At 41.6% G+C, this 26,276-nt stretch overlaps 1 protein-coding gene and 1 long non-coding RNA gene across 2 annotated transcripts in view; both read right to left on the bottom strand.

The window, feature by feature from the left end:
* LOC310707418 (uncharacterized protein) overlaps positions 1 to 26,276 on the bottom strand; it is a gene marked incomplete at its 5' end in the record, with an annotated part of 471,308 nt that overhangs the window by 414,459 nt on the left and 30,573 nt on the right. The window lies entirely within an intron of this gene.
* Positions 326 to 24,325, bottom strand: LOC310707515. The gene is made up of 3 exons (XR_014526532.1): positions 23,994 to 24,325; positions 1,382 to 1,434; positions 326 to 771 (listed from the first exon to the last, which is right to left on the bottom strand). It is a non-coding gene; the product is annotated as an uncharacterized lncRNA (long non-coding RNA).

Genomic DNA, 26,276 nt, shown 5'->3' with positions numbered 1-26,276 from the left:
TAATAGTTCAGTAGAAGAGAGAAGTTTAGCAGATGCAGCTTTTTTCACCCTTGTCTCACAAACTGTACCTACTAAAATTCCCTATTTTACAACAGTTAAAAATACAGTATCGTCCTAAGCTTAGACTTTGCTTACCTGATCACCCCTACCAGTGGGAATGCTCCTGCCTAGCTCTTTACGATATAGACTATATTTGTTACAACAGATTATAAGCATTCATACATCCCCCACAGTTGCATCAACAGTAAAACTGATAATTCAATCAACTTTCCTCCAAACCTGATAGCACAAAACAAAACTAATAAATGAGTCGGTATGAGAAGCAAACAAACATGTGATTTAAAACATGCAGCTGAAAGGAAATCTTTTAAAAATATGTCACATTTGCTATTTGATAAGTCAGTCATTAGGAGGCAGCAGACAGCTCAAAATGTTTTCAAGAATGAAACTGCCTTCCCTGTTAATCTGATTGGATTGGAGATGAAGGGGCAAGCAGTTAAAACAGATTCTGGGGTTTACCACCCTTTAGGGAAGACCTAAAAGTACCATATATGGTTTATCTAAGGCATTATCAAAACAAAGATCCCATGAATGGCATCCGTACAAACAGTCTGATACTAAATACTCTGTTAAGACATGAAACCCACTGAGACTTAACTTGCATATAATCAGTTTCAAACTAGGGTGCCAAATGTGATATGACATTATTCTGTTCATGTATGCACACCACTACTGCCAACCAAAATAGTGGAATGACACTGCCTTTTCTCCCTGGATCCAAAAACAAAGTAAAAACATAGCAAGTTCAAGATAGTAACTCACACTTAAAGCAAATCATTCTAGTTCTCATTTTAAACAGCTATTTCAATTTTCCAAGTTAATATAAACTCAAGGAAGACTTTTACTAGGCTAGAACATTTAGTTCCTTTCTTTCTCGGCGATATATAAAGTGAAATAAAGCAAGGATGAATAATACAGTCATCTACAAAGTTTTAACCATTACAGTACTGTACTTAAAAGACTTTTGCAAGGAATGCTGTACATTACTATGTATGTACATTACTATTACATACAGAAACAGAAATCACTAACTTTTAAGTCTCCAGGGCTAGCAATAATTAATTAATCATGGGCTAGAGCTACATGTTATTCTGAACTTTATTATTCTCTACAGATGATTTCCCAATGTGTAGCAGCCACATCTGTCATTCTTCTCCATAATGATCATTACCAACATGAAACGAATGTACAATTCAAACTTGAAATTATTGTATAACGTAAATATAGCCTCCTGAATCCTGCAATGAATCTTAAGCTTCCTGCCCTAGTTACTCACTAGGACTTAAACATAAATTATTGATAATGGAAAAAATAAACTTACTGTTGTGATGTTCAGACTGTTCTTTGGTTTTGAGTCAGCTGCCAGAGAGAAATCTGTTTAATAAAATAGTGAAACATCAACAAATGGGAAAGGAAGTGAAGTCCAGATTCTGGTTAAGTGTTGTTTTTCTTCTGCAACACTTCGTAAGTGAAGCAAATAAACAGATAGATGGCTTTGGAGATGGTCCCGCAACATCCAAGAGATGCAACACCCCTCTTCGACTATAAAGACCGATATGTTGTTGAGCTCTGACAGTCCAAAATGGTGAAGTCAATCAGTCTTGCTTGTTAAGTATGGTGTGTCAAAGAATAGGGCTGAAACTCCAAAATAATATTTAATGCATTTTCCAGATCCAGATTTCTCTCTCTATCTCTCGTCCTTTCTGTCTTTCCATTCATGTTTTTATTGCCACAAAAATGCACATAGGTTTGTTCTTCCAGTGCCCTGGGTAAGGCCTGGCTCTGAAATGCATTTCAGTCTCTCAACACAGACAGCTTTCACTGCATTTAGAGTCCCACCAAGGCCCGGCTTTAAAAGCTACTGATTCTTTTTTTCCCCTTCTTCTTTAGCCTTCCTCACAAAAGAAGGGTATTTTGTAAATTACCAGCTCGTTCAGATCAACAAAAGGTACTTTCATAGAAAGCCCCATTTGATTTTGCTCAAATTTGATTACAAGGATGGAGGAAAAAGGAAAGGAAGTCAAAAAGAAAAACCCCAGATGGCTTTTTTCATTCATCTCAGTGAATGAGCTTTATCTGTGCCTTTTGAAACTGTAGCAGTGGAAAAGCATTTCTGTTGGCTTAAAAAAACTTGACAAAAATTATTGGTTTGCCATTTCTCATGTAACTGCCATTGGGAACTGGATGAAAAGACTTTTTTTCATGGGATCGCCTGCTTGGATCAAAATAATGGAGATTAGGTATTTCATTATAAATTACAGTGGGAGATAGAGAGAGGCTGTCATATTAATAGCAACCTGCTCGTGGTCTTCAGTGGTAGCTATTCTCCTAAACAAAGGACCAAGGGGGTTGTCTATTGAACTTGTGCTTTAAGGCCCGATCAATTTTCTATCATCAAGGCAAAAGGTGAGATGACGAACAAAAGAATTCACACATGAGTGACCTCATGAGCTGAGAGATAAAACAGCTTAAAGAAACAAAACACATCCTGAAATTATGGGTGATAAACTGTATAAAAGGAGAAAAAGGAAGAAAAAAGAGAGGGTGGTGGTGGTATGAGTGTTGGTCTATAATTCTTTCTTTTCTTAAGCATATGGACACATTAAAAGCTACTTGTTTTCAGGCACAGTATAATTGCAGCATTTGTTTTGCAAGGCTGTGCCTTGAATCTTGCTATGTACTCCTTCCCCAACAGGGTTCCAGTAATTTCATTCATGAGTAAGCATGCTATTGTGTTTAATGCAGAATGCCCAACAGCCATACACATAGATATGCCCACACAAAGGATTACCATTGACGACAACAACATCAGCAACAGCATACAGACAGAAAGACTGCACAGGACAGGCACTGCATTGAACAATCGTGATGCCGCAGGCTGGGCCATATACATGGTGAAAATATTCTTATTAAACGAAGGACCACTTCTATGCTGCTTCACAGATATGTGGTTATATTCCCTGGAGCCACATCTTCCCAATAGAAGAAAGTATACTTTTATTGCAAATATCGCTAGTTGAATTAAAGGATAGCACGTCTGGGAAACATATCTTCCTGAGAGCCTAATAAATTGCTGCCAGTTTGGGTGATTAGCAGTGGACAAATGAACCAGTGGTCTGATTCAGTACTGTGGAATAAATCCGACTAGCTCAGGGGTCTGCCACCTTTAAGACAAAAAGAGCCACTTGGACCCGTTTCCGAAGGGGAAAAAACTGGGAGCCGCAAAACCATTGCAACATTTAAAACAAATATATCTCCGGAGCCACAATCTGATAGCGGGCGGGAAGGTGACGTTGGGACGGTGCGTGACTAACGCACGCAGCGCCCCCATGCGACGTCACAGCCAGTACAGTGCCCGCCACAGTGGGGAGTGTCGGGGCGCACAATGCGCCTCCTCCCCTCGCTAGTATCCGCCCCGGAGCCGCAGCAAAGGTGTAAAAGAGCCACATGCGGCTCCGGAGCCGCGGGTTGCAGACCCCTGGACTAGCTAGACAACCAGGAGCCACCAAACAAGAGTCATGGGCTCCTCTGTTAATGGCGCATTATCCTGATATTTGGCTGTGAAAGTCATGTGAAGTGTTTAGTACCATGCCTAAGATAACAGAATGAAATGCAGAGGTGGTAAGTGTGTCCCCAGCGCGCCCTCACTCAGCTTCATCTCTGAAGGTGCTTTAATACTAAGAAGTAAGAAACTGAGCACAAAAGATTCGAACAAATCTATATAGTGTGACTGTACCTAGCACTTCAAAAGCACATCAAAGTGCAAGTAGAAAAATAGGTACCGCTCCCGCAGGAAGGTAAACGGCATTTCCGTGCGCTGCTCTGGTTCGCCAGAAGTGGCTTAGTCATGCTGGCCACATGACCTGGAAGCTGTACGCTGGCTCCCTCGGCCAATAAAGCGAGATGAGCGCTGCAACCCCAGAGTCAGCCACGACGGGACCTAATGGTCAGGGATCCCTTTACCTTTTACCAGTCAAAGAGAGGATATCAAATGACAATGGTTCTTCCTTCAGCTGAACCAGTACCTAATGGAAATCAAACACACTACTATATTTAATGCCCCCACAAGCACCTCCTGTTAGGCAATCCTTGAAAAAGATCTCACTCAACTTCTATTTGATGCCACCATGAATGGAAGGCACTAGGAGAAAATTTGAACTGCACTCCAGAAAGTGCTCTGGGAGGACTCAAATGGATAAGAGCCAATAAACAGAAGCTCAATCTAGGCAAAATGAAGATGCTACTAGCCTGTGGTCCATCCACCCAGGTTAGTGGTATTTCTCCTGTTTTGGAGGTTGCATTCCTCTTAAACCTTAAAGTTAGGGTCTAAAGGGACGGATCTGCAATTCAGAGATGCTTCTTGATCTGCCCTTGTCATCTGAAGTACTGTAATAGATTGATCCTTTAGCACAGAGCAACTTTTACCTCTGTCAAAGGTGATCTGCCCAAGACAGCAGCTCTCTCACCCTCTTCCTTGTCTAACTGCAACACAACAGCCCTGCAGTGCTGCCAGTAGGTATTACTCTCTGGTAGTTGCTGGCATCACCCTCCCACTTACTCTTGCAGCCCAGATGGAAGAGGGCCTGGGATACACCAAAGCAATCACTTTTTAAAAGCCTCCAAGCCAGGACATCCAGTACTCCTTGGTTCAACCTACACACAAATTGCTGGGGAAAGCAGGATTAGCTTCCAGCTGCCTTATCCTAGTCCAAGATCAAAGCAGCTTGCTCGTTTCCATGGCAGACCCCACTAAACCTCCTAAAACCAAGGAACTCTGAAACCAACACATCCTGCATTTACTAGACTGTTCCCTTATATGTTACTGAGAGTGCAAAGGCAGCCCACACTCCCCGAGTCTCTCTCTGCTCGCAGAAGAATGTGCTGACCTCTTACAATCCTGTTCCTAAACTTACCGTATTCTGAAATAGCATTGCCATACATCCTCTTTTTCCAGGACACATCCTCTTTTTCAGGGGTAAAAATTCTGTCCAGGCAGATTTTTTTGAATTTGCCAAAATGCCTAGGGGTGTGAGAGCAGGCTACTTTTTACAGTACTAGACAACCAAGTCTGAAACATATATGTATGAGTGTGAGTTTTGTTTTTGTATATTTTGAAGGGGCATTGTAGAATGTGCCCACTTCTGCTCCTGAACCACCTCCCCAACCCCGCTCCAGGCACAAGCACATGTGTCCTCTTTTTTGCTCTTAAAAATATGGCAACCCTATTCTGATACTTTATTAAAAATAAAAGGTAGAAGAAAAGAAGGCAGAAGTTCAAAACAGACTACAAAATAAATCAGATCACTGTGGCTCTAAAACTGGACCAATCCAAGCCTATTCATTACAATATAACAATTCTAATTTACTTACAAGTTCAGCTTCATTAAAAGATCCCTCATGGTGGGAGGGAACACATATGCAGGGCAGCTCAGCTTTTTAAAGTCCATCTTCCCTCTCCTGGGAGGAGTCATCCCAGGCTCTTTCTTACCAAGAAAATCCAGTCAACTGTGCAAGTCCCTCACATCCCTCAGGTAGACATCTTCCTTATTCCATTTGAAGAGAATGGGAGGAAGATATGTGACTGCTTGACGTAGAGGAATGGTGGGGCAGATCTGGGCCTTTCTTCACATTACCAACATAGGTAGATAGCCTATCCTCAGTTATCCATGCTTTGACTACTGTAATGTGTTCTATTTGGGTTGCCTTTGAAGACTTCAACAACTGTAGTTAGCTCAGGATACAACTGCCAGATTGCTAACAAGGGCTTGGCATTATGGTCATGTTATACCAACTGTATTATTCATCACACTAGCTCCTAGTTCATTTCTGGCCTTGAGTCAAAAGTCTAGCTTATATTAATATTCTTAATTAAATTTATATACTGCCCTTCATCCAAGGATCACAGGGCGGTTTACTGTATATAAACACAAAAATATAAACACAAAAATACATAACATAGTAACAAACAAAAACCACTACCTCCACCCAGTTTAAAAGGCCATAGATTGTTTAATTAGCCAAAGGCCTGTGAGAAAAGGAAAGTTTTTGCCTGGTGTCTAGGTAAAAAAGCTAAAGGACCTCTGAATGGTTAAGTTCAGTCAAAGGAGACTATGGGGTGTGGTCAGATCTTGCTTCAGGCCGAGGGAGCTGGCATTTGTCCACAGACAGCTTTCCAGGTCATGTGGCTAGCATGACTAAACAGTTTCTGGCACAACGGAACACCATGATGGAAGCCAGAGTGCATGAAAACACCATTTACCTTCCCATCACAGTGGTACTTATTTATCTACTTGCACTGGTGTGCTTTCAAACTGCTAGGTTGGCAGAAGCTTGGACAGAGCAACAGGAGCTCACCCTGGTGTGGGGATTTGAACTGCCAACCTTCTGGTCAGCAAGCCCAAGAGGCTCAGTGGTTTAGACCACAGTGCCACCAGCGTCCCTTTACCTGGTGTCTAGAGATGTATATCAAAGATGCCAGGTAAGCTTAACTGGAGAGAGCATTCCCAAAATGAGGAGCCATCACAGAAAAGACCCGTTCTCATGATGCCACCCTCCAGATCTCTCGTGCAGAAGGCACACAAAGATGGGCCTCAGTTGATGACTATAGGGTCCATGTCTATTCATAAGGAGAGAGGCATTCTTGCAATATTGTGGTCCTGGGTCATTTAAGGTTTTATAGGTCAAAACCATCACTTTGAATTGGACCTGGAAACTAATTGTCAGCCAGTGCAATCAGGCTAGGATTGGCGTTTTATGCTCAGTCTTGCCCCGGTGAGCAACCTGGCCACTGAATTCTGCACCAGCTGAAATTCTGAACCATCTCCAGAGGCAGTCCCACATTGCAAACAACAGAGGTTAAGATATCCCTGTCAAGATAGGCGTACAGCTGGGCCACCAGCCAAAGCTGATAGAAGGCACTCCATGCCATCAAGACCATCTGAGCCTCAAGTGACAGCAAAAGATCCAGGAGTACCCTCCAAGCAGTGTACGCACTCCTTCAGAGGGCACGTAATCCCATCAAGGGCAGGCAACCTCTCATCCATCCTGTCTAGGGAACAATCCACTAACAGTGCCTCAGTCTTATCTGGATTGAGTTTCAGTTTATTGGCTCTCATCCAGTCCATTACTGAGGCAAAACAATGATCCAGCACATCCACTGCTGCACCTACAGGTGTAAAGGAGAAGTAGAACTCCAAAACTCCAGATGACTCCACTCAGCAGTTTCATGTAGATGTTAAACAGCATGGGGGACAAAATCAAACCCTGGGGAACCTCATATTGAAGACTTCGTGGTTATTTCTGCCTGAATGTAGAACCTTACAGTTGTCCCTACTGAAATTCATTTTGTTAGTTTTGGCCCAGTTCTCCGATCTGTTAAGGTCATCTTGAATCCTGATTCTGTCTTCTGCAGTATTAGCTACCCCTCCCAGTTTTAGTTTGTTTAATTGTATTTCCACTTGTAAGCTGCACTGGAAATCCATTATGAAAGGTGAAGCAAAAGTATTATTATTATTATTATTATCATCATCATCATCATCATCATCAGCTTTCCAGGATTCCGAATTTTGCTTTGTCATCTCCCAAGTCCCTCTCCTTCCATACTCAAATCACATGGGTTCTGAAATTAAATTTTATCACTTTATTTGACTACAGAGATTGCCATTGTGTTTTTTTAAAACTAAAACTAAAATTGCTGGAAAAAGTACAGTACTGAAAAATTGGATGAGAGAATGTGTCACTTAAATAGGAAGAAATGAAACATTTTGCTTCAACTGAGCTAATGTGCTCCTTTATGCAATGTATAAAAAAGTGTTTCATGCAACTGAAGTACTCTTAAATCTACATTAGCCTCATTTATGTGTATTATCCTAATCCTGGCAAGGGATGATGAACACTTTAAGAACAGTAGCACTCAGTTTCTAATAGAAAAATAAAGCCTCTTTATCATCAGATAGAGACAGGAAGGACCCCACAAGTACAACTACAATTATCCAAAGAAATCCAAAGACATCTTTAAAGTTTATTTCAGCATAACATATTGATTCAAAATTTCCCTTGCAATGTAAACCTAGGCCACATCTCCATTACTTATTATATTCTGGAAGACATACAACTGTGTAAAAGTGGTAAGAGAAACCAGTATATATTCCCCCAAGGAAGGGGAACAGGGAACAGTTGTTTGGGATTCAACAGAGGTAAGCACCTCAGTACTATTCCCAAGTTTATCCACAAGCCTATTCTGACATACAGCAACTCATACTTCATCTTTTTTTGCATCTGCCATCTACATGTTTTACATATGCTACTTAACAAAATGTAACTATGTTAAGTGCTTAACATTACTATTTAAAGCACAGGTGGGCAATGATCCCTGACCAATTTCTAGCAAACCAGGTAATGTCTACTGGTTTTAGTATTTCTATTGTGTTTGTAAGTTGCTTTAAGTCATTTCTGAGTAAAGTGACTAATTAATAAAGAATATGAATAGTTTCAGGGGTCTTCCAAATAATACTAAACTAGATGGACTTTAGCAAGATGGAAACTAGATGGAATCTAGCAAGACACTTATATTGTAAACAAGAGTGCCTAGTTAACACTTTAGTTGTTAACAGCAGCCAGCAGAGTACGGTAGTACTGAAGAGCCAACTTCCCAACACAAGTGTCACAGCCACTTATTGGAACAGGGCAGGGCAGCAGTGACGTTGAGGCTGTGTGGGTACACCAGTGGAGTCAATACAGAAGTGCTGCACCATTCCACTAAAAATAAAATAAAATGATTAAAACTAGTAAGTTTTGTAACTGGAGTGCCTATATCAAGAACTCTCTTGATATATGTTGCAACTCTCTTGGGCTGCAACATATTAATTCCCTGGCAACTGCAGCCCAATCAAGGAAACATATCCATTAAATCCTAATATCTAGACAAGTAAGTAAGAGGCTGCTCCATCAAATAGCCAAGTCATAAGCCACATAGAGATTTGTATGTCAACACATGCACCTTGAACATGGTTCAGCAGAATATTGACAGTCTGTGCAATTCCTTCAGAACTGGTGTAATATCTTCTAGGTAGGCTGTCTCACTTAAAAGTGTAGCTGCAGCATTTGGTACTAGCTGAAGCTATCAAGCCAACCTCAAATGCAGTGCCATGTAGAATGCATTGCAATAATCTAACCTTGAAAGTACTGATGTAAGGGTCACTGTGGTCTGGTTATCCCTACAGTATATGGAATATGAGCCAGATGTGGAAAAAGGCACCCCTCGCTTGAATGCCACTTGTGCCTCATTGACAGTGATGGATCTTGGAGCACCTCCACACCAGAGGCGCCAGCTTCTCCAGAGGATAGGAGGGGGCAATGCGATGTCACACAATGTCCTCTGAATATTGTAAGGGGCTAGAACTGCCTCAACTCCTAGGAGTTTGTGCCAATGCTGCACACAATACACTTGCTTCTTCAGAGAAAGTGCAACCCTGCCTAAAGCAGGCAACTTCTCTAATTCCCAGACAAGGGAATCACCCATCCACAGTGCCTCCATTCTGTCAGGATTCATCTTCAGCTTACTGGCCCTCATCCAGCCCACCACTGCATCTAGACAACAGTCCAGGACCTTCACAGCCTCTTCTGACTCAGGGCAGAGGTTGAGAGGGCATGAAGCATCATGTCCACATCCTCAGGCCTCAGAAACTAAAATTGGTCCCACAAAACTGGACCAGACAAAAGTTAGGAACTTCTGCTGTTTGACAGAGGCTCATAGCTGAGTGAACATTCACGCCTATTCTTCTATACATAAGCTTCCATTCTGTTTTCCAGACACAATTCAAAATGCTGATTTTAATTTAAAAACCTTTGCATCAGAGATGGGGAACTTCATGCTCAGGGGCCACAAGCAGCCCTCCAGGCCTGTCTAGATGACCATTGGGGCTCTCCCCTGGCCATACACCTCTCATGTCAAACTCCCATCCTTGCACAGCCCTGCACCCTTCCTTGACTGTGTTTGCCTGGCTGCGTCCTTCATGTTTGCCTGGAAGGAGGATAGTGAGGGCCATGTGAGTGGGGAGAAATTAGCCTTATTGTAAAAGTTAAAATTCACATTTCTTGTTCTGCCCACTTTTGCCTTTGTCCCAATCCACCAATGGCGTGTGGCCGCTGAAAGGTTTCTCAGAAGGGAGGGTGGCCCTCCAACTGAAAAAAATGTTCCTTGCCCCTGCTCCTTAATGTGTGTATTATCATCTGGCACATGGTCCCTTTAAGAGAAACAGTTATAACCCAAGAGACCAGCTCCTGGAAAGCTCCCTCTAATTTAGAGGGAGGCCTGTTGCTTGCGCTAGTAACTTGCATTGATATAAAATGAGATAATCTGGTTTTTTAGCTTATTGTTGATTTTAATTATTTCTGAATGTTTTAAATAATTCAGTTTGTTTGTTTGCTTGTTTGTTTTGTATACTGCCCTTCATCTGAAATCTCAGAGCAGTTCCTAGCATAAAAATACAATAATTATTTTTTAAGAAGTTTTTTTTTACTGAAAATGTTATTGTTTTATTCTTTCTGTAATCAAACAGTATATAAATTTGTGAAATAAACAAACAAATACCAATCACAAACCCCTGAAAAGCATACTATAGAAACTTAGCATCTGCTCCACCAAAACATCAATGCATGATCCTAAAACTGCAACAATACAATTTAAAAGTAACATACGAGTCCAGGAAAGACATCCCCATCACTGGAGAGGTGGAGCGGCTCTGTGTTTGGTGTGGAGAGAACAATCTGGCTCTTAATACGGCTAAGACCAAGGAACTGGTGGTGGATTACAGGAAAAAAAAAGGCGGACATTCAGCCCTTGTATATCAACGGGGAACGGGTGGAGAGGGTGGCGGAATTCAGGTTTTTGGGAGTAGCTATCGATCAGGGCATGACTTGGAGCGCACATACCACTGCTCTGGTGAAGAAGGCCCAGCAGAGAATTTATTTCCTCAGACTTTTAAAGAAGAACAATCTGAGTGAGAGACTGCTGGTGTCCTTCTACCGAGGCTCCATAGAGAGCATTCTTACATACTGTATTTGTGCTTGGTTCTCCAGTTGTACAGCTAGGGAGAGGAAGGTGCTCCAGAAGGTCATAACCACAGCCCAAAGGATTATTGGTCATCCTCTCCCATCTTTGGAAGAACTGTACGGTTCCCGTTGTCTTAGGAAAGCAAATAACATCCTGCAGGATTCATCTCACCCGGGACACGGTCTGTTTGCACTACTGCCTTCTGGCAGGAGATATAGAAGCATCAAGTCAAAGACAAATAGACTGAAAAACAGTTTCTATCCAAGAGCTGTGGCCTTTTTGAATGCTGTAACTCGATAGTGTGACCTGGGAGTTTGATGGGTGTGGTGTGGGTGTGGCTGGAATGTGGTTTGTTTGGTTGTTGTTGTTGTTTTGCTTTTGTTGTTTTAAGGGATGGCATCCAATTTCGTTGCACTTTGTGCAATGTTGCACTTGTGTAATGACAATAAAGAATCTATTCTATTCTATTCTATTCTATTCTATTCTATTCTATTCTATTCTATTCTATTCTAAAAGTAACATACGAGTCCAGGAAAGACATCCCCATCACTGGTCTGCTCTCATGCAACTGTGTAGGACAAAATGCCAAAGAACAGGAAGACTTATAAGAGCAGGTGCACATGACACTACAACACCTCCCTGCAACAAACAAACTGTAAGAAATCAGACAGAAAACAGAAAGAAAAGATGTAACGTCTGTCCAAACAGAATCTGTATGTGCAGAATGGCCTACACACAGGCATCAAGTTCCATTGGCCATAAGAGATTTCTGGAATAAGGTCAGACTTTGAAAGTGGGGAGGACAGTGATCCCAAAGATAATGTATCCAGAGATGGCAACTTTGGATGGTATTGTGCAAGAGAAGGGCAAGAGATACTCTCTACTGGCCTGGCATGAAACAGTAGCAGTTGTGCAAAACACCTAAAACAGAATTGAAAAGATAAACATGATAACTAGGGACTTACCCAGCAGAGCCTGGCAGCAACTGTCTACAGATCTGCCAAGACATGCTCTATTGTTTGGAACTAGGATACCTGAACAATAAAGTGATCCATGTGTACCTCTCCAGCAGCAAAGACTGTTGGAAGCTCTTCTGAGGATATCCCATTAGGACATTTAGGAATGCAGGTAGGGAACTATCAGAGAGAGGGCATTTTGGGGGGAGGGGTTGTACCAACCGTGGAGCTCCCTCCAGTGAGAAATCCACCCAGCACATTCTTAATATTTGTTTTAGTGCCACTGGAATGCTAGTCTATTTATATGGCCTTTTGGTGTTTATCTTAAGTTTTTGTTCTGTGTTCTTGATGTTTTACCTGATGCCTTCTCTGGTTTGGCTGTTAGAACTGTTTTAAACTAGTAATTTATTTTATCTACAATCTAGAGTAATGTTGGTGTGACTAATTTTTTTAAAAAAATAGTTGTTTTAGCAACCTTGAATAAGGTATACATTTTTTTATGACTAAACAACAACAACAATAATAATTGGGTTCAGCAAATTATTAGAAGCAAATTATTTGAGAAGGCAAAAATTTTACAGTATTCTCATACCACTGTTATTTATCTTTTAGCTGGGGACCAGTGTCTCAACATGGTGATCACTGCAATACTAATAGGCTCTGATTGAAGATCTGCTGTATCTCTAGCCATTGGTAATGCACACAACTGCCTGCCATGAATTTGTTTCACAAATGGTTAATTCATGTTTCTAAAATAGTTGCTCTGAAATCCTTATACATCCCCAAATAGCTTAGCACAAAACAAGTGAGTAGGGACTTCCATATATTAAAAATCAATATAAATATGATATTGTTTATATTATACAATTCCATGTTTCATGTGGACTGCTCTGTTACAGTGAAATATTGTTGCAGTCTGGCAACTCCAACCCTAAATTGCCATGACAACACAAACGTATAATTACATATTTCTATATATAAATGCACTGAATGTTAACTAATGAAAGAGAATGGAACTTATTCTAAATTTGCAGTGGAAGGCAATAGGTAGTATTGGAGAGATTTTAAGAATCATGCTTTCATTTGAAGCAAAAAGTAATTACTAAAATAGCAATAAAATACTTTTTGTAATAACTTGATATGGAGTCCAATCCTTAGCATGATTACTCAGTCAAAAGTCTCACTGTGTTTTATGTTACCTACTCCCATGTAAGTGTGCACAGGATTACAGCCTCCAACATTATAGCTACAGTGGTACCTCAGGTTAAGTACTTAATTCGTTCCGGAGGTCCATACTTAACCTGAAGCACCACTTTAGCTAATGGGGCCTCCTGCTGCCGCTGCGCCGCCGGAGCACGATTTTTGTTCTCATCCTGAAGCAAAGTTCTTAACCTGAAGCACTACTTCTGGGTTAGCAGAGTCTGTAACCTGAAGTGTACGTAACCTGAAGCATATGTAACCCGAGATACCACTGTACTCCGATCTTTCAGCCTTTTAGTTTTATACCACAGCGACTGGAGACAGGCAGTCAGGTCATGCATCCACAGCAGTGACCAGAGGAGGAATGACCACTGGGGAGAAGTCCAGAGATAAGAAATGCATCCGCAGCAGTACAACTGGACACCTTCATCTGCCCCAGCTGCAACAAAACATTTATCTCCTGTATCAATCTCTACAGCTATAGCAGCCGCTGTAACCTTCCAACAGTTTTGCGTTAGACTTCATCCCCAAATGCACACTGCTCTATTGTCTCCCGAAACAGACAGATGCCAACAACAGCAACATTGTTGCAAACACAATACACTATAACCTTGTATTATGTTTTTATTGTATTTGTGTAATTTTGAGGGATATCTAAAATTACATTTTTAAAGTGGTTTATAAGAGATACACTTCTTGAGATAAACTTCCTCGGTGCAATCTAAGAAACGTCATTTACAACGAAATCCCATTATAAGCACTGGAAATTAAGTGCATGGATAAATCATATACTGCACATTTTGCAGGCAAATTTGAAGGCTATTTTACAGAGCTCCTTGAGGTGGCCACCTTTCATTATCAGCCATTTCCCCACTTCCTGACTGTCACAGAACAATGCTGCATTATGATATAGCATTACTATGAGTGGAATTCTGGAAGAACATGTGTTTTCCATTACACAAAAGCAAAAATAATCCTTTAATTTTAATCCTGCTATCATCCTACCCTTCTTTTTACAGCAATACAGCAAGAAAACCAGAAGTTGGACTTGGGCTTATTAATTATTATTAGTAGTAGTAGTAGTATTTAGTATTATTTTTAGTTTTAGTACTATTATTTAAATATCTGTCAGTTACAGTTTACAGTAAAGTCTCGGTGCAACTTCACAATAAAATACAGCATATAAAACAATTTAAAACCAGAGAAAATTTACATCACTAACAATACGACATACTTAAAATGCTCAGCCAAAAGCAAATTAATTAATTTATTATTATTATTATTATTATTATTATTATTATTATTATTATTATTATTTGTTTTTTATACCCACCCATCTGACTGGAGTTTCCCCAGCCACTCCGGGGAAGTCCTACACACCCCACTAAAATATGAGCACTACCATAGGAGGCAACGTTAGTTAACTGAAGGCTTGAGTAAACAGAAAAGTCTTAGCCTGGCATCTAAAACTGATGAAGATGATGCCAGGAATGTCTCACTTAAGAGAGTGTTCCATAAGCAGGGGGTCACCACTGAAAAGGCCCATTCTCATGTGGTACTATGGGGAAATAAAAAAAAAAACCTTTAAATTTTTATCTATTTGACAGAATTACATGAAATGTACACAAAATGTACACATACATTAGCCCCTTCTGAATCAATAATGTCTCAAATTAGACACAAGGTAGCAGAAAATACCCAGCATTGCTCAGGAATTCTAAGAAACAAAAAAAAAATGCTCAGGTTTATAAATCGATAGATCCTCTGAACTGAATCAGGGAACACTCAAGCAGGATCTAGCCACAAATCACTGTTTAACTAGGGGCTTTTAAACCCCATACAGTCAGGAAGGGTGTGGGGGGTGAAAATGCTATATTTCAGAGTGTAGGAGAGTTCAAACCTGCTGGGTGCTGTTTTGCCAGCATGTTCCATGTGCAGAACATAATGCTGAAGCAGATCCCTACAGCCAACAATACTACACTCTTGGCAGACAGTTACTGATGGCTGCTGTGCTAGGACTGCAAGTCCGCCCCTCTAATGCCACTATCCCAAATCTGTACCGGCTCAGTAAAGTACAGGCCCCTATCATCCCCACCGCCTCCACCACAACTGACAGTGACACTACCTGCTCCCACTCCATGGCTGTCCCATGGCTGTCGCTGGTGCTGCCACCGCTGCTGCCACATCATGGGAAGAGGCTGTCTGAAGTTGACCAACATTGCCAAAGCATAGTGCATGACTGTTTGAAAGTTCTATTGCCAACAGCCCCTTGCTTTTCTTTACAGAAGCTGCCTACCTCTTCTTTCTCCTTCCTGATGCCCTGCCACACATAGCCCCCGATGGCTCCAGGTAGCCCAACCAAAGGAATCCGGGGCTGCCTTGACCTGACTCAGTCAAAATCTAGATCCACCTGAATTGGCCCAATTAAGTTTGGAATTGGGCTTCTACCATATCCTGTGCATTGCCCTTTTAGTTTCCTGCCAGATATTGTTAAAATTTGTAGTTTTGAAAAGTTCAGTCCAACATCTTAATTCAAAATCTTATCTTCAGAGGTGTCTAAATGCATACAGTTTATAACACTTCAGTCTGCCATCTTGATTCAAGATGGTGTGTGAGAGTCACCAAATATAGACCACAACTCACTCCTCAAGAATCATCACACCAAATTGGGTGATCCCATCTTCAGAGGTGTCTAAATCAGTGCAGTTTGGAATGGTTCAGTCTGCTATCTTGATTCAAATGGCATCCAACAGTAAACAAATGTAGAGCAAAAACATGCTCCTTGACCTCAGGATCTGTCATGCCAAATTTGTTCACAATCTCTTATAGGCATACAAATCAATGCAATTTGGAACTTTTTGGTCCACTATCTTGATTCAAAGGGATGCCCAATGGTATCCAAATATAGCCCAAACCCACTCCCCAGTCCCAGGAACTATCATGCCAGAATGGGCAATGATATCTTCAGAAGCGAACAGATCTGTGCTGTTTGGAAAGTTTGATCTGTCTTAATGCAAAATAACATCCAGCATTAGGCCAAACCTGCTCCTCCATCTCAGAAACCATCACACCAAATTTAGTGCCTATATCTTCAGAGGCATCAAAATCAGTGCAGTTTGGAATGACTTGGTGTCATCTTGGTTGAATATGGTGTCTAGCAGCATCCAAACATAAATGAAAACCAGTTGAAATCCTGGGTCAGGGACTGGCTGGACACTGTTAAGTGGTGGCTGGATACTGATGAGTGGGAACTAAGAGAAGGGGGATTGGAGTTGGAAGAAGGACTAAGTGAAGTGGGAGAACCTGTAACAGCCAAGAGAGAGGAGTCAGAGGCAGGAGTAGCTGCAGGACTGGAGAGTGAAAAACAGGTGGAGGAGGGAGAGATGAGTCAGGCTGTTGTAGAGTCGAGGGCTTCCACTCTGCCTCCAGCATCTCTCTTGCTCCACTGTCTCCCAGGACCGGAAGAGGATTGGTTACACGCTTGTGTGCAGCTCTCAGTTGAGAAATACATAAGCCGGGGGGGGGGGGAGTCTCCCTGTTGCGGCAACTACCACATTGGCTGCATACTTAGCAGTAGCTGAGAGACGTAGGACTGATGGACATGCCTTCCCATATTGCCTTTTGACAATAAAGAGTTAATTCCTCACTCTGGGCATTCTGTGCCTAACAGCGCCATAACATCCTGAGAGGGTCTTAACCTTTCTTGGTTGGGCCACGTTGGGACTGTGAAGATATCAAAGTTTCTTTATCCATTTCAGGTCTTGCCCATAAATATAATGCTTAAACAGCTTATGTTTGGCAGAGATTACAGGGTAAATTCATTCTTAGGGAAAAGAGAGCTCAGTTATGCAGCAAAATATTGTATAACAATGCAACAAGGGAGGTCTGGGAATGCCTCATTTGAATTTGGTGTCTTTGATTCAAGATCCAGGAGGAAAGCCAATAGAATTGGAAGTTTATAAGTTTAGGACATGGCCCTTTCATACCATTACCTCGACATTAATTCTTAAGGTAGAAAATTCATTTTTATTCAGTGTGTTAAGTGCTTGGTGAAAAATATACAAGAAAGCTGCTCCCCTGATCTCCCTGCTGATTCCATTTAGAAAGCACCCCATGTTTTGTGAAGGCTAGGAACAAGTAGAGATATATTCAGGGATTTTTATGTAAGTGATTCCCCACTACATAAAGAACAGATTTTGGCTAAAATTCTCAATGTTAACATGGTCATGGTTTAATTTTAATCAATTGTTTTTCTTTCTGATAATACCCAGACAAAGAGCTGACTGCTTTAAAACTTATGGTCAATGTTACTGCTACATTAAAGGATGCAGTATGAACCATATACAAAATATTAATTGAGGTAGAATTTGGCTATCTTATGGCTGCAAAAATTCCTAGGAAAATGGACCTTCAAGTAGTAATCTCTAATGAAAAGTGAAACATACTTTGGGAGAAAAACCTTTTAAAACAGTTTCAGCTCAATTAAGGGAATCCTCTTTGGAACTTGTTGTTGTTTAGTCGTTTAGTCGTGTCTAACTCTTCGTGACCACATGGACCAAAGCACGTCAGGCACTCCTGTCTTCCACTGCCTCCCGCAGTTTGGTCAAACTCATGCTGGTAGCTTCGAGAACACTATCCAACCATCTCGTCTTCTGTCGTCCCCTTCTCCTTGTGCCCTCCATCTTTCCCAACATCAGGGTCTTTTCCAGGGAGTCTTCTCTTCTCATGAGGTGGCCAAAGTATTGGAGCCTCAGCTTCATGATCTGTCCTTCCAGTGAGCACTCAGGGCTGATTTCCTTCAAAATGGAGAGGTTTGATCTTTTTGCAGCCCATGGGACTCTCAAGTCTCCTCTAGCACCATAATTCAAAAGCATCAATTCTTTGGAGATCAGCCTTCTTTATGGTCCAGCTCTCACTTCCATACATCACTCCTGGGAAAACCGTAGCTTAACTATATGGACCTTTGTTGGCAAGGTGATGTCTCTGCTTTTTAAGATGCTGTCTAGGTTTGTCATTGCTTTTCTCCCAAGAAGCAGGCATCTTTTACTTTCGTGACTGCTGTCACCATCTGCTGTGATCATGGAGCCCAAGAAAGTAAAATCTCTCACTGCCTCCATTTCTTCCCCTTCTATTTGCCAGGAGGTGATGGGACCAGTGGCCATGATCTTCGTTTTTTTGATGTTGAGCTTCAGACCATATTTTGCACTCTGTTCTTTCACCCTCAATAAAAGGTTTTTTAATTCCCCCTCACTTTCTGCCATCAAGGTTGTGTCATCTGCATATCTGAGGATGTTGATATTTCTTCCGACAATCTTAATTCTGTTGGCTATTTGCAGTATGGTAGCGCTACAGAGAGCTTGCTGGGGAGACCATGCATTAAAAAGGGACTCAAAAATAACTTAAACAAGGTTTTAATAAGAAAAACAAAAACTCCATTTACACTAATACGTCAACAAACAAACATGACCCAACCACCAACCCATCCCCCAGGGTAATGGGAGAGCTAGGTGCTGCTCCTTATATTCTACACCCAATTGCTGACACAGTTTAATCAGTACAACTCAGCAGCACCTGCTATGTTTCACAGCTGTAAAGCTGGGTCTCGTTATCTTGCTCTGGCCCTTGCTCTGGCCCCTTAAAGACATACACATTGGGTGGAACAATGATGAACCTTTACATTTAAATAAACCATTCAACAAATTCCGGCTAGGGATTCATCCAGCCCAGCCTTTCACATGATGAATTCTGCATATAAGTTAAATAAGCAGGGAGACAATATACAGCCTTGTCGTACTCCTTTCCCAATTTTGAACCAATCAGTTGTTCCATTTCCAGTTCTAACTGTAGCTTCTTGTCCCACATAGAGATTTATCAGGAGACAGATGAGGTGATCAGGCACTCCCATTTCTTTAAGAACTTGCCATAGTTTGTTGTGGTCGACACAGTCAAAGGCTTTTGCATAGTCAATGAAGCAGAAGTAGATGTCTTTCTGGAACCCTCTAGCTTTCTCCATAATCCAGTGCATGTTTGCAATTTGGTCTCTGGTTCCTCTGCCTCTTCTAAATCCAGCTTGCACTTCTGGGAGTTCTCGGTCCACATACTGCTTGAGCCTGCCTTGTAGAATTTTAAGCATAACCTTGCTAGCGTGCGAAATGAGTGCAATTGTGCAGTAGTTGGAGCATTCTTTGGCACTGCCCTTCCTTGGGATTGAGATGTAGACTGATCTTCTCCAATCCTCTGGCCACTGCTGAGTTTTCCAAACTTGCTGGCATATTTAGTGTAGCACCTTAATAGCATCATTTTTTTAAATTTTTTAATAGTTCAGCTGGAATACCATCATTTCCACTGGCCTTGTTATTAGCAGTTCTTTCTAAGGCCCATTTGACTTCACTCTCCAGGATGTCTGGCTCAAGGTCAGCAACCACACTACCTGGGGTGTACGAGACATCCATATCTTTCTGGTATAATTCCTCTGTGTATTCTTGCCACCTCTTCTTGATGTCTTCTGCTTCTGTTAGGTCCTTCCCACTTTTGTCCTTTATTATGGTAATCTTTGTACAAAATGTACCTTTCATATCTCCAATTTTCTTGAACACATCTCTGGTTCTTCCCATTCTGTTGTTTTCCTCTATTTCTTTGCAGTGCTCGTTTAAGAAGGCCTTCTTGTCTCTCCTTACTATTTTTTGGAAATCTGCATTCAATTTCCTGTATCTTTCACTATCTCCCTCACATTTTGCTTGCCTTATCTCCCCCGCTATTTGTAAGGCCTCGTTGGACAGCCACTTTGCTTTCTTGCATTTCCTTTTCATTGGGATGGTTTTCGTTGCTTCCTCCTGTATAATGTTGCAAGCCTCCATCCATAGTTCTTCAGGCACTCTGTCCACCAAATATAGATCCTTAAACCTGTTCCTCACTTCCACTGTGTATTCATAAGGGATTTGATTTAGATTGTATCTTACCGGCCCAGTGGTTTTTCCTACTTTCTTCAGTTTAAGCTTGAATTTTGCTATAAGAAGCTGATGATCTGAGCCAGTCAGCTCCAGGTCTTGTTTTTGCTGACTGTATAGAGCTTCTCCATCTTTGGCTGCAGAGAATATAATCAATCTGATTTCGATGCTGCCCATCTGGTGATGTCCATGTGTAGAGTCGTCTCTTGTGTTGTTGGAAAAGCGTGTTTGTGATGACCAGCTTGTTCTCTTGACAGAACTCTATTAGCCTTTGCCCTGCTTCATTTTGAACTCCAAGGCCAAACTTGCCAGTTGCTCCTTTTATCTCTTGATTCCCTACTTTAGCATTCCAATCCCCTATAATGAGAAGGACATGCTTCTTTGGTGTCATTTCTAGAAGGTGTTGTAAATCTTCATAGAATTGGTCAATTTCAGTTTCTTCAGCACCAGTAGTTGGTGCATAAACTTGGGTTACTGTGATGTTAAAAGGTCTGCCTTGGATTCGTATCGAGATCATTCTATCATTTTTGAGATTGCATCCCAGTACAGCTTTGCCACTCTTTCGTTGACTACGAGGGCGACTCCATTTCTTTTACGGGATTCTTGCCCACAGTAGTAGATATGATGGTCATCCAAACTGAATTCGCCCATTCCCGTCCATTTTAGTTCACTGATGCCCAGGATGTCAATATTTATTCTTGCCGTCTCATTTTTGACCACATCCAACTTACCCAGGTTCATGGTTCTTACATTCCAGGTTCCTATGCAATATTTTTCTTTACAGCATTGGACTTTCCTTTCGCTTCCAGGCATATCAGCAACTGAGCAACCTTTCAGCTTTGGCCCAGCCACTTCATCAGCTCTGAATCTACTTGTACTTGTCCTCCGCTCTTCCTCAGTAGCATGTTGGACGCCTTCTGACCTGAGGGGCTCATCTTCCAGCGTCATAACTTTTATATGCCTGTTTTATATGCCTTTGGAACTTACAGAAGTGGTATCATCTACCCCTGGCACATAATACTGGGGCAACATCAACCTGTTGCAGGGGATGTGGGAAACGGGATCTTACATACATATTTGGTTTTGCAAACCTGTTTTGGTATTTAAATAGTTGAGTTTAATAAACAACCTTCCCCTCAACTTGCTTTACTTGGAATAAAGGGCATGTCTACTCCACCAACTGCTTATAAAGGAACTTTCAACATTCCTCCTCATGGCGGCATGTATGGAATTAACCATTTGATGGCACACTGCCTTGAGTTTGAACATCAAAGCATGGTACTCCACAGCATGGACAATAACCCTGGCTGAAAAGCCAACATGCCAAATTCATGCGACCAAAGGGAATTCTAATCCCCATATTTTCTATAATGTGTGGCAAAAGGTTTATAATCCCCCTATATCTCAGAGTAATATGTGGAAAGGTTTTGGAGTAAATTGTAAGAACTGAAGTTGGTATTTTTAAGCAAAGTGGGTAATGTGTTGTAAGTTATGTTGTTTTATGTTTGAAGTGAAAAATGAAAATTCACAGCAACAACAACAACAACATGATGGTTTCCTGTTGTCACAGGATATAACAGAAAAATCCATAAAACCCAGTACTATAGGTTTAAATAGCCCAAGTTAATATAAGAAAACAGTCCTTCATGAATGCTCCCCATGACGAGTGACAAAAATGGAGCCTGCAATTCTTGCAAGAGCATCATAAGTAAACAAGGAACAGCCATGGTTTTTAATACCTCTAAAGAGGCTGGGAAGCAAAGGTTTCATACTTGGCTTTGCAGCATATGAATGGCAGAGGGAGATTAATTGGCTACAGCTGGTGTTAATTGTGATGCAAGTGGATCTACTGAATGGGTATTTTATGGATTTATTGTTTATTCCATTATTCAGCTGCTGTTGTGCAGGTTAAAAGGATAATGCAGTGGGCAGGACCATAGATGGGGAGGTGGGAAGCGGGATGCATAGCATGCAAGAGGTAGAGCAGTTGCTGGCTTTCACATGTTCAGGTGCTTAGTTAAAATGCTATCTCAGCCAGAAGCCTTTTTCAAGTTATTTGCTTACTGAATCAATAGAACAATAATAAGAAAAAACAATTATAGTATATTAAATTACAATCAAGATAACATAGTAGACATTACACATACTTCCATTTGGGGCATTTCCAAATAGTTATTTTATTGTGCAAAGAATGCATATTTGTTAGCCACAGAGAATGCAAAGTCTTTCACCCACCTAGCAAATCTGTGACAAAGAAATCCCATTTTCCACCACTTTCTAAAATACATATTTAATTAAAAAGGAAAAACAGAAATCAGGTGATCCACTAAGGCTTTTCTCCAAGAATAACCTCCCACCCACTCACCACACTGCTTCGTATGGAAAAGAACTGGCCCATCACTCCACTTCATTATATAAGGCCGTTCAATTGCCCAGTCAGTCCCTATTTACAAGTGTAGTATTATTCCCTGGAAAAGCAAAACAACACAGGAAAACAAGACTTTAAAAGCACTTCATAAAATGACACTTTGGAGGAAGTATAGGCTTAAAGGAAAATGAGCAGTATTCTTGACAGCCAATTTGTCACACTTCAGTAACATAAAGGAGACAAGAACAGATGTTTTCGTGGATGAATCAATGAGAAATAACTCTGCCAAGAGGGAGAGCATGGGCTTGATTAGAAAATATTCCTACAGTGTCCCTTATGAAATTTCATTCAGGCAACTTTTGTGCAATGGGAGCTCAAGAAAGAAATCTTCCTATGGATGGAAATGGATAATTCTGTACTAGGATGTTATCTGTGTTTAGTTCCCTTGGGAATAGGGGAGGCGGGGGGAAATAAGGGGCACCACACATTACCACATCTTTTAAAATACTTTGTACATTAAAAATATGAAGAAGAGTTTGGATTTGATATCCCGCTTTATCACTACCCGAAGGAGTCTCAAAGCGGCTAACATTCTCCTTTCCCTTCCTCCCCCACAACAAACACTCGGTGAGGTGAGTGGGGCTGAGAGACTTCAGAGAAGTGTGATTAGCCCAAGGTCACCCAGCAGCTGCATGTGGAGGAGCGGAGATGCGAATCCGGTTCACCAGATTACAAGTCTACTGCTCTTAACTACTACACCACTGAAGTATCCATGCAATGCACTAATTTACAAATGTGTAATATACAACTAAATAAAATAGATTGGGATTGGCTACCGCTCCCATTTGAGTGTATACTTGATAGCAAAAGTATGTGTGTTGTCAGGAAATATGTGAAATGTCCCTTACAATTTTTATTATTTATTATTACCATCATCATTATTAGTAGTACATATTACAGCAATTTTAAATTTAATATTAATATTAGAAACAAATTTAAACAAATTACAATCACAGTTCAGGATGGGTTCTGAAAATATGTATCTTAGGTTCAAAAGCAAAGAAGTAGATCTTCAGCATATAATGGAAAATATATAATGAAGGTGCCTGTAGAGAGGAATTTTACAACTTGGAGCTTTCACAGAGAACGCTTTTCCCGGGTCACTATCACAAGAACTTCTGAGAATGGTAGGACTAAATAGAGGGCTCCTCTGCTGATCTTAAGACCTGACAGCATCTGTAGGGAAGGGGGCAGTCTTTTAGATGTTTGGGGCTTAAGTTATTTAGGATTTTAAACACTTAAATTGGGCCCAGAAATGCACATTTTAAAACAAGGGTTCTATGAATTCTAAATGAAATCCGAGCCAGAAATCTGGCTGCTGCATTTTGGACCAGATGAAGTTTCCATACCCCTCAATTGTTCCACTAGCAGGATATCTTGGAATTACAGAAGCCATTCCGGCTTCTGATTGGATCTTGGGGTGTCCTGTTTTGGTTCCCACGAGATTGTGGCCCCAAAAGATACTGTTTTCAGGGGACTTGTAGATCCAGTTACAACCCTGGTGATGTTGGCAGCATAGGCGGAGGGGTGGGGGCTTGGTGCCCTCTTTGGCCCCAGCAGGAACTGGTGTCTCCTCATGGCGCACGAGTCACAACAGATGTGCTGGGCAAGGCAGGGAAGGAGGGAGAAGGAGCCACCAAACTCCACAGGACAACACCGGGTGCCTGTGTCCCCTTGTATCCCCAAGAGTGCAGTGTGCCAGCAGCCTCAGCATGGTTGTGGGGGAAGGGGTGCCAAGGGCAAGGCAGTGAGCAGTGTGTGGTGGCAACACAAACAGTGCTTGGCTGTGATGCGTGCCCCATTCTGGCTGGGAGGTGAGCACCCAAGAGGACGCCCTCAGACCGCAAGTGATGGAGGCAGCGCAGCCTAGAGAGCTGCTACCTCCATCCAATGTTGGAGGAGAACAAGGCAGGCTCCTGCTCCAGCACCAGCACCAGCTCCCTCCATGCCTCCTCTGCACCTCCCAACTGGATGCATTCCCCGCTGGCAGCTGTCTTTAAGGAAAGAGCATACGCTCTACCAGCCTCCAGGAAACCTGACTTGCCAGGGCACGTTGGAGATTCCAGCCTTGTAGGGGGGTTGGGCTGGATGACCATTGGAAGCCCATCCAATTCGGTGGTTCTGCTTACTGGTTGCATAATCATTAAATAGGTTGTTGGTCAGTTTTAAATTGAAAAGCTGAACACACACACACACACAAACACACATACACACACACTGCCGAAGGCTAGGGTCAGGGAGTAGGATGCAATGTAGTCTCCAGCTTTCTCCACTACTGATGGTAGAACTTTGCCTCAGCAGAGGCCTGACCTTCACCATAGTGGGCAGCAACTAACAGTCATCTTGCTGATAGTAGCCAGTGGAAGCCACCAAACACAGCTTTTTGGTGTGGATCTATGGGATCAAAACCTCCGTGGATCTCCCAAGAGGTCCAATCTTCAGCCCATCTGCTGCAATACCCTGAAGCTGGCATAGCAAAAAAAGTAAAAGATATTAGCCCTGGTTAGCAGGAGCCAACAGAGCCTCAGTGCAGCAGACAATACATTCCACTGCCCTTTCCAGGACTAAGGACAATAATGTACAGGGGTGCCCCGCAAGACGAATGCCTCGCAAGACAAAAACTCGCTAGACGAAAGGGTTTTCCGTTTTTGCGTTGCTTCGCTAGACGAATTTCCCTATGGGCTTGCTTCGCAAGACGAAAACGTCTTGCGCTTTTTTTTAAAAGCTGCTTGAAGAGGCGCAGTTGCAACAGACCGTGCTTCGCAAGACGAAAAACATCGCAAGACGAAAAGACTCGCGGAACGAATTCTTTTCGTCTTGCGAGGCACCACTGTATATATTTATGTATTCAATACAGAAATAAAATATTTTTTAAAATAATTTGCTCATTCCATGTCTCTGTAAAAATAGTTACTTGATTTTAAAAATCTTAATTTTTAATTTCTTACAATTTGGCAAGTGGTCCTTAATAGTAAAAGAAACATTAGTTAGTCTACCAAGGTATCACTGCCAATGATAACACACTAGGGTTAATGGCAGATTCTGCTTCCATGCTACTACAAAGAAAGAAAATCAACTACTGTATGGCTCTGTGAGAACTTTAAGCACCAGCACAGCCTTCTTATGTTCTGGTTCCCTCAACAACTGAATAAATGTGCACATCTTCTTTTTAAAGAAGTGGCTTGTTGTATCCAATTCATGACAGCCCCTTCATTACAAAAAAGATTTTAACTGTAGGATTTGGATGCATAAAGAACAATTATATAAATCCCATCATTTTCTCAGGATGTTCTTTCAAAGAACTGAGTGGCTGTTATTGTGCCAAATGAGCCTAGAAAACATAGAGCTTATTTTCTTTCTGACCTAGGGCCAGAAGAGATGGTAAGCAATCCTCTATTGTTCTCTATATGTGGGAATTTTAGTTGACCTTGAGAGTTGATAGTGTCCAGGATATAGATCCAGTAGTAGATAGGTAGCCGTGTTGGTCTGCCATAGTCAAAATAAAAAAATTCTTATCTGAAGAAGTGTGCATGCACACGAAAGCTCATACCAAGAACTAACTTAGTTGGTCTTTAAGGTGCTACTGGAAGGAATTTTTTTATTCAGGATATAGATGTCTCCTTAGGCTCTTT

Source organism: Podarcis liolepis (genome assembly GCF_965112155.1).
Source record: "Podarcis liolepis genome assembly, chromosome: 5".
NCBI lineage: Eukaryota > Metazoa > Chordata > Lepidosauria > Squamata > Lacertidae > Podarcis > Podarcis liolepis.
The sequence above is the reverse complement of the archived record's forward strand: the minus strand, read 5'-3'. Positions and strand labels throughout refer to the sequence as shown.